This window comes from Macaca nemestrina, chromosome 6, assembly GCF_043159975.1.
Source record: "Macaca nemestrina isolate mMacNem1 chromosome 6, mMacNem.hap1, whole genome shotgun sequence".
NCBI classification, from domain to species: Eukaryota; Metazoa; Chordata; class Mammalia; order Primates; family Cercopithecidae; genus Macaca; species Macaca nemestrina.
Window position 1 is genome coordinate 104,212,284 of NC_092130.1, and position 8,779 is coordinate 104,221,062.

The 8,779-nt window shown below is 38.5% G+C and overlaps 1 long non-coding RNA gene across 9 annotated transcripts in view; it reads left to right on the top strand.

The window, feature by feature from the left end:
• Positions 1-8,779, top strand: part of LOC105475168 (uncharacterized) — a 90,672-nt gene that overhangs the window by 50,399 nt on the left and 31,494 nt on the right. For 6 of the 9 annotated variants that reach the window (XR_011624925.1, XR_011624921.1, XR_011624923.1 and 3 more), the window contains 2 exons: positions 3,491-3,761; positions 4,137-8,663. This is a non-coding gene — a long non-coding RNA (uncharacterized lncRNA). Of the gene's footprint in view, positions 1-3,490; positions 3,762-4,136; positions 8,664-8,779 lie in introns of those variants that run through there. The other 3 variants (XR_011624922.1, XR_011624926.1, XR_011624927.1) reach the window with 3 other exon arrangements.

The window sequence follows — 8,779 nt, forward strand, 5'->3', positions numbered from 1 at the left end:
GAATAGATAGTATAATGAACCCCGCTTTAGGTACCCATTAACTCAGCTTCGTTGATTTCATGACTGAATTTTATCTACATCTCCTTTCCCTTCCCTCAGTCCTAGGTTATTTTGAAACAAATCCCAAACATCCTATCATTTTATCAGCAAACATTTCAATAATATATTTAAAAGATTTACTATATTTCATCTAAAAAATGAATGATTCTTAATACTATGAAATAGTTATTAGTTAAATTTCTTTAATTATCTCAATTTTTTTTCAGAGTTTGTTTGAACCATGATCTAAACACACTCTGCATACTGCTATTAGTTGGTATGCTTCTTAAATCTCTTTTAATATATAATTGTTGGCTGGGTGCCATGGCTCATGCCTGTAATCTCAGCACTTTGGGAGGTTGAGGTGGGCAGATCACTTGAGCGCAGAAGTTCAAGACTAGCCTGGGCAAAATAGAGAAACCCTGTCTCTACAAAAAAAGACATAAAAAAGTTAATCGGGCACAGTGGTGTGTGCCTGTGGTCCCAGTGACTTGGGAGGCTAAGACAGGAGGATTGCTTGAGCCTGTGAGGTGGAGGTTGCAGTGAACTGAGATTGCATCACTGCAATGCAGCTTGGGTGACAGAAGTAAAACTCTGTCTGAAAAAAAAAAAAACCCTGCTGAAAAGAAAAACCCCAAATATATATGTGTGTGTGTATATATATTCATATATATATTCATGAATATATATATATACGAATATATATAAGTGCATATATATATATATATACAGTTGCCCCATCTCCTCGTTTTTCGTTTGTAATTTATTTGTTGAAGAAACTGGGTCATTTTGTCCTGTAGAATGAATCATCGTATGGATTCCACTTCTTGCATCCTCCTATGGTCTGAATGTTTGTGTCCCTGCAAAACTCATATGCTGAAATTCCAGCCCCTAAGGAAATGGAATTAGGAGATGAGGTTTTTGGGAGGTAATTAGGTCATGAGGGTGGAGCCCTCATGAATGGCATTAATGCCCTTCATCAAAGAGATGCAAGAGAGATCTTGTGTTCCTTCCATCATGTGGGGACACAGTAAAAATATGGTTGTCCATGAACTATAAGTGGGTACTTGCTAGACACCAAAGCCTTGATCTTGGAGTTCTCAGCCTCCAGAACTGTGAGAAATAAATTTATGTTTTTTATAAGCCATTAGTTTATTGTATATTTTTTAGAGCAGCCTGAATGGACAAAGACACACCTCTAGATGATTGTTTAACATATTCTGCTGTTCTTTGTATTTCTGTAACTTGTTCCTGGTATTTCTGTAGGCTTAAGAGATTTATCTTTGATTATTTGGTGTGTGGCTACTTCATAGGTGGTCTTGTGTACTTCTATCCAGACACAATAATGTCACTTTTTTGTGATGTTAACAGCCATTAAATCTTTTTTCAGATCCATTATTTCATGAAGGTTTACAAAAGGATTATATTTAAATTGTATTATTATTTATTGGCTGGGTTATTTCTACAAAGATAAACCTTTCTGTATAAAATATGGTTATTATGGTCTGAAGTATAGTATGCATAAAAAAACAAGACTTATGCTTGATTTTTTCTCTTTATTTACCAGTTTTCGAAATAGTGAATTGCTTCTCCAGCATCCTCCATATGTGACCAATGAGAGTTTTTAAAGGAATAATTATGAATTCATGCCTTTAAATTTATTTGATGTGTTTTAATCCCTACTAATGCCCACATTGTCTTATCTTTGGCCAGTGAGAGAATTGCTTGGCTCTAGAGTCCTTTGACAGGCTCACACTAGTCTTTTATAGTTTCCTTGCTTTTTGGTATAGTCTGATATTCCAGCTTCATCTGGTACATTTTCTGTCCCATGTTTGGAAACAGCTATTTCTCCAATGTATCCTGTGTTTTTTAGAGGAAATCATGTTTTCAAACTACAGTCAAGTTTCTAGGTTTTTCCAGTAAACAGAGCCAGGGGTTTTTAGAAATAAAATAAATGATGAATTCATACTGATACTTCTAATTCAAACTCAGCATCACAGGGTTTTTGTTTAACATTATCAATCTTACGTCATCTGTATCTTCTTTTTCCATGAAGAAAGTGGTTGCTTCTCAAGGACACCAACATAATTATTCATTTGCTTTGTCCCACAGAACATAACCCCCCAAAATAACTGTGTCAACACTATACCAACAATGTGTTTACTGCAGACAATTTATAATTATTTTATTTTTAGAGACAAGGTCTCACTTTGACACCCAGGCTGGAAAGCAGTGGCACCATTATTGTAATCTTGAGCCCAAAATAGCTGGGACTACAGGAGCACCCCATTACACCCAGTGAATTTTAAAAATTATTTGTACAGGCAGGGCCTCACTATGTTGCCCAGGGTAGTCTTGAACTCCTGGGCTTAAATGACCCTCCTACCTCAGGCTTCTAGAGCCCTGGGATTACAGGTGGGAGTCACTGCACTGGCCCAATTTATGGCTACTAGGATTAAACAATCAAATTATTGTGTTGTAAAGTCACTGGAAATAATTTGTGTGATCTATTTTTAAAATTTTGTTTTTGTTTTATAGAATTTAATTTTTAAATTTAATTTTGTTTTATAATTATGTAAAATATTTATGTGTCCTCAAAGTCAAATATACAAAATTAAATATATTCAGAGTAGTGTAACTTTTGCTTCTCCCCCTACTCTATCCTCTCTCTCTCTCCCATTATTTTTTTAAAATTAAATTTTTTGTTTAGTATTCTATTTTTTATAGAGTATATATTATTGTGTCAAGAAGATATATAAAATATGTCAGGGTCATTAGCAAACTAGGTATCTTTCACAGTCTGAAGTTGTAGAGTCTGGGGGTGAGGAGGGAAAAGGAGGATGGAGGTAGGCATTGGGCTTCTGATGGGCATGGCAAGAGTAAATACGGCCTGGAGATTGAAGAGTCTGCCGTTGCTTGCTCAAGTAAACAAAGGAAAATGCTATACATACCTGGGAAGATATTAGAAAAAGTAGAATGATAGTGAGAAGCAAGGTAAAGATTCATTCAACACTTATCAAGAACTCATTGTTTTCCAGGAATGGTGACAGGGCAAGACTGATCAAGTTTCAGGGAAAGTCTAGTTTCTTAGTCAGTATACATTTTCATTTGTGATTACTTGGGTTCTCTTATTTTATTCATATAGTAATGAAGTTGTTGAGAAGAAGTTGACTTTGGATTGGGCATATCAGGAAATGTTTCAGTCCAGTTCTTAGGTTCTATAATGTCTTGTTTCAGTAGATGGCTCTTGATAGATAGACAGCCAAAGAGATAGATAGAGAGGCAAAGAGAATAGATTGAGAGGCAAAGAGAATAGATTGAGAGGCAAAAGATAGACAGGAAGACAAAGAGAAAGGGCATCCCAGGAAGAAGGGGACAGGTGACCTAGGTGTGTTTGTGAGCATTCATTCATGGCTGTTCTCATCTTTTCTTTTCCTTTTTTTTTTTTCAGATGAAGTCTTGCTCTGTTGCCCACCCTGGAGTGCAGTGGCACGATCTTGGCTCACTGCAACCTCTGCCTACCGGGTTCAAGCAATTCTCCTGCCTCAGCCTCCAGAGTAGTTGTGATTACAGGCACATGCCACCACACCCAGCTAATTTTTGTAGTTTTGTAGAGACAAGGTTTCACCATGTTGTTCTTGAACTCCTGACCTCAAGTGATCTGCCCACCTCGGCTTCCCAAAGTGCTGGGAACACAGGTGTGAGCCATTGCCCCCGGCCAGGTAACTATGGAAGGTGATGGAGATATATATATATATACTTTTTTTAAGAGATGGGGCCTTGCTATGTTGCCCAGGTTGGTCTCCTGGGCTCAAGTGATCCTTGCACCTCGGCCTCCCAAAATGCTAGGATTACAGGTGAATCATATGAATCATTTCTAAAACTAGGACTTGGGCCGAAACAACTCAACATGCTTAAAATACTAGATGATTTGGCAGAACCAATCAGTATTGTATAAACGAAACATTTTTAAATAAGGAGAATTTATTTTCTCTCATAGAATTATGTTATCTAGAGTAAGATGATTAATTGTGTGTGTCCACTTGACTGGCCACAGGGTGCTTAGACTAAATATGATTTCTGTTGTGTCTTTCTAGATGTTTCTGGGTGAGATTCACATTCAAATTCATGGACTCATTAAAGTAGATGGCCCTCTCCAATGCGGGTGGGCATCATCCAATCTGTTGAAGGCGTGAAGAGAACAAAAGGGGGAGGAAGGAAGAATTCACCATTTTTCTTGCTGCCCACCTGCTTGGGCTGGGACATCTCATCTCACCTTCTCCAGCCTTTGGATGAGGATTTACACCTTGGTTCTCAGGCCTTCAGGTTCTAACTGGAGCTACACTATCAGCTTTCCTGGCTCTCCAGATTGCAGTTGGTGGATCACAGTACTTTTTAGCCTCCATCATAATGTAAACCAATTCTTAATAATAAATCTATCTATCTATCTATCTATCTATCTATCTATCTATCTATCTATCTATCTATCTCCTCTCTAGTTCCATTTCTCTGGAGAACCCTAACACACAGAGTTAGAAATTAGGTTTTTTGTTTTTTGCTTTTTTAGAGACGGAGTTTTGCTCTTGTCGCCCAGGTTGGACTGCAATGGCATGATCTTGGCTTACCGCAAATCCCATTCTCATGCTTCAGTCTCCTGAGTAGCTGGGACTACAGGTGTGTGCCAGTATTCTTAGTAGAGATGGAGTTTCATCATGTTGACCAGGCTGGTCTCGAACTCCTGACCTCAGGTGATCCACCCACCTCAGCCTCCCAAAGTGCTGGGATTACAGGCGTGAGCCACCACGTCTGGTCAAAATTAATTTTTTTTTTAAATTTAAACAAGGCCTGTCTGTGAAAAAGGCAAAAAGAGATCTTTTAAACAATCTTGTTATGTCACAAAAATCTCAGTTGCTCTTATCACAGCTCTAAAAGTGAAATAGTCAGGTGAAATGGGAAAAAATTGTTCTTGATTATTCTAAATGGTTGTAAGGCACCACTTGTTATAGTGCTGCTTTTATTTTTTCTGTGTTACTTGTCAGGTTTGTGAGGGAGTAAAATATGTTCTTGGATACAGTAGTAACAGAGAGAAGAAATTACTGCATTTCATCAACTTAAGATGCCACTGACTATAAGATGTACTGTTATTTTATGCACATTAAGAAAGAGAAAAAACTGTCATTAAACCATAACACAATATAGATCCATTTCAATTTCAGAGATGTTAAAATGTGAAAATAAGTGTGCATTTTAGAATCAATATGATATAGTAATTATTGACTGCCTACTATGTACCAGGCTTTGTTGCTGATCCTTGACAAACACTATCTTCATTAACCTAGTGATGTGTACCCCTGGCCCTATTTTACAGATGAGAAAAAAGAGGCACAGTGAAGCTAAATATATTGGCTAAAGATCACAAAGTTAGTAAGCAGAACAAGCTACTTACCTACTTGAAGAAGAAACTTCCTCTTTTCAAACCTCTGTTCTGTTCTGTTCTTTTTTTTTTTTTTTTTTTTTTAACTACAATAGTCATTTATTCTCTCTAACAGTTACTATTGGTGAGGAATTTTGGAGTAATTTGATTGAGTGTTCTCGCTTAAGGGTCTCTTATGAGTTTGCAGTTAGATGTCAGCTGTGGCTACATCATCTGGACACATGACTGAGGCTGGAACATTCAATTTCAAGGTATCTCACTCATATAGCTGTTAAGTTGGTGCTGGCTGTTGGCTAAGAGTCTTAATTTCTGGCCACATGGGCCACTCCATGGCTTGAGTGTCCTCTCAACATGGTGTCTGGATCTTTGGATTACAAAAGGCCGATGTGGAATCTGCAATGCCATTTATAATTTATCCTTGAAAGTTCACACACTTCTGCTGTACAAACTTCTGTTCTTACTTGTGACTCTTTTGTCAAGCTGTGCCTTGATAAATTGTAATACTTTTGAGTCGTTGAGGAAAGTGATCTGTTTTTAGTGTGGGTACTTTTCATTGATCTCAAACTCTTGTAGCATAATACTGGGAAGATAATGAATCACTGAGTTTTAAATCATTACTTGAGTAATGTTAATGAGAATCTTTTGGGGTATATATTTGAATACCAAATAGTTTTTGACTATCCAAAAAGTGGTTTTCCTTGTTCTCTAGACAGGGACTTTGCATTTATCAGTGTTCTTAAGTAGATAAATAGAAAGAAAGAAAGATAAATCGATAGATAGATTCAGATATAGCTATATGAGAGGAGATTTAGCAGGGGAATTGACTTACATGATTATGGAGGCTGAGAAGCCCCACAACAGACCATCTGCAAACAAGAGACCCCGGGACACCTGTAGCACGTCTCAGTCGAAGTCCAAAGCCCTCAGAACCAGGGAGGCTGATGTTTAACTCTCAGTCTGAACCTGAAGGACTGAGAACCCGGGGGACCACTGGTATAAGTCCTGAAGTTCAAAAGCCAGAGAGCCTGGAGTTCTGATATCCATGGTCAGAAGAAGAATGTATCCCAACTCTAGAAGAGGGGAGATTTCTTTTTGTCCTATCTGGGCCCCCAGCCAATTGGGTGGTGCCAGCTCACATTGAGGGCAGATCTTCACTGGTCAGTCTACTGACTCACCCACAAGTCTCCTCCAGGCACACCCAGAAATGATCCATTACCAGTTCTCTAGATATTCCTTCATCCAGTCAGGTTGGCACCTAAAATTAACCACCACAAGGGCTTTACTTTATATGTCTAACATTCCTCAAAGAGTTCCTGGCCAAGGGCTATTGTTGTGCTCCATAGTAGAATGCTAAAGAATGCCTTTTAATAAGACAGTTCCTTACTGCTTTTAAAATGCTCTGGGCTATTTCCATTCTAAACTACTGAAGCATACACTTGTGGAAAAGCAGCAAGGATCCTTAACACATAATCTGGTGGAAAGCAGACAGGTAAGCATTTGTCTTTGGGGTGAAACTTCCCTTTGTTTTAGTGTGGACAACTTGAGTGAATTCTTTTAGTAATATATTTGTAGCGCAAACACCTATCCATGTTTTGGGGGGAAGCCCAGGATGTAAAGTAATAATCTCAAATGCAAAAGCTTTAGAGTAAGCTATTGTTTAATAACATAAATGTAGTGTTTTAGCAAGTTAATGAAAAAAAAATTACCTAAATCTGGATTTAGACTATCCTTTACGTGAAAATGATTGTGTTAGTGGAATTACGTGTCCTTTTGTTCAAGCGGTGTCCTTTCAAGGTTGGGAACCATGGCAGGAAGATCACACATCTGGACTTCCTTTCCCCTCAAGACAAATAGAATTCTGTGATAACGATATAGACCGGCTTGAAGCTAGATGAACTGGACCGTAGGTGTCCTACACAGGAGCTATTTACGAAGGAACAGCCCTGATTTGGAAAAATGTTTAAAGACTCACTCTAGTGATTGTCCTGGGTGTGTCTTTGAGATGAGGGCAGCTTCACCCTGAAGGAACTGAGTTCTCATGTTTCTGCCATCCTGAGGTGAAAAAGAAAAGGGTCTTGGACAATGGAGTGAAGGCAATTAATCCTTGTATCTTGGGAGCAAAGAGGGAATTGAGATTGTCCTCTGGTATATGGAAGGGTCTGAAGATTTCTACAGATGAGGGTGCAGCTGATCCCCACTCCTATTAGGAAAAACTTGTGGGAGTCGGGTAGAGAGAGTCAACTTGTGTTTGGGCTGTGGCTTTCAAAGTAACCACTTTTAGTCATGCAATAGGTTGCCTTCAAGGGGTATTCTATTCTTTCAAATCTTTTAGTGCAGCCTTATTTAAGGGGATAGGCCCCTCCTAGATGTGCCTTGGGAGCATTAGTGAAGAGGTCTATGTCCTTGCTTGGAATCTACATGACACTGGGGAGGCAGAAAGAGTCTACGGCAAGGGGTTAGGTCTGAGTGGAGATGCTGTGCACGGATTGGTGCAATAATCCAGTAACAGTATCTGTCTTGGGGATCCCAAGAATTTGCAGAACTTGCCATCATTCCTCAGGTTTTCACTGCTATACTTGAGAAAGTAACCAAATGAAAGATGTGACTTTCTGCTTTTACAGGGATGTAGGTCAGGCTATTGTCATTTGGGCATTGAAGAGAAGGTTGCCTTTGGAAAGCTGGAGAACTTGGGGGAAATAGCTGACTTGCACATCCTTCAGTACTCCACTTAGCTATCATTCCTTCTAATGTCTCCCCAACTTCATGTCTGAGTTCAGTGTCTTTTCTAGTGTTCCTTTAGCCCCTGGATGCTATCATTTACACAAGCAAATAATAATTACAACAGACTCTTATTGAGTACTTACATTGTGCCAAACACTGAGTTAAGTGCTTCACATGGATTATCTCATTCAGTAATTTGGTAATCTCCATTTTTCAGCGGAGGACACTGAAACCTAGAGAAACCATGTGATTTGCTTCAAGTCCTACAGAGAGACACTCATAAGCCAGATTTTGAACCAAGATGGTCTAGTCCAGAGCCAGTACATGCAGGATTTAGAATATACTAATTTTATTTATCTCCTTGTTCATTTTTTTTAAGTACTATGAGCTTTCTTAGGATAGTCTCTTTCCTTTATATCTGTATCCTTATCTTTTAATATAGGGCTGGGCACCTTAGTAAGTGTTTGACAAATGTTTATGAAAGGGATAAATGAAAGATACAGCCTAAGGCATAAAATTTTAAGACAACACACTGAAGCTCTTATAGTTTATGACTGAATAAATAAAGTACTCAGCTCTCCTCTT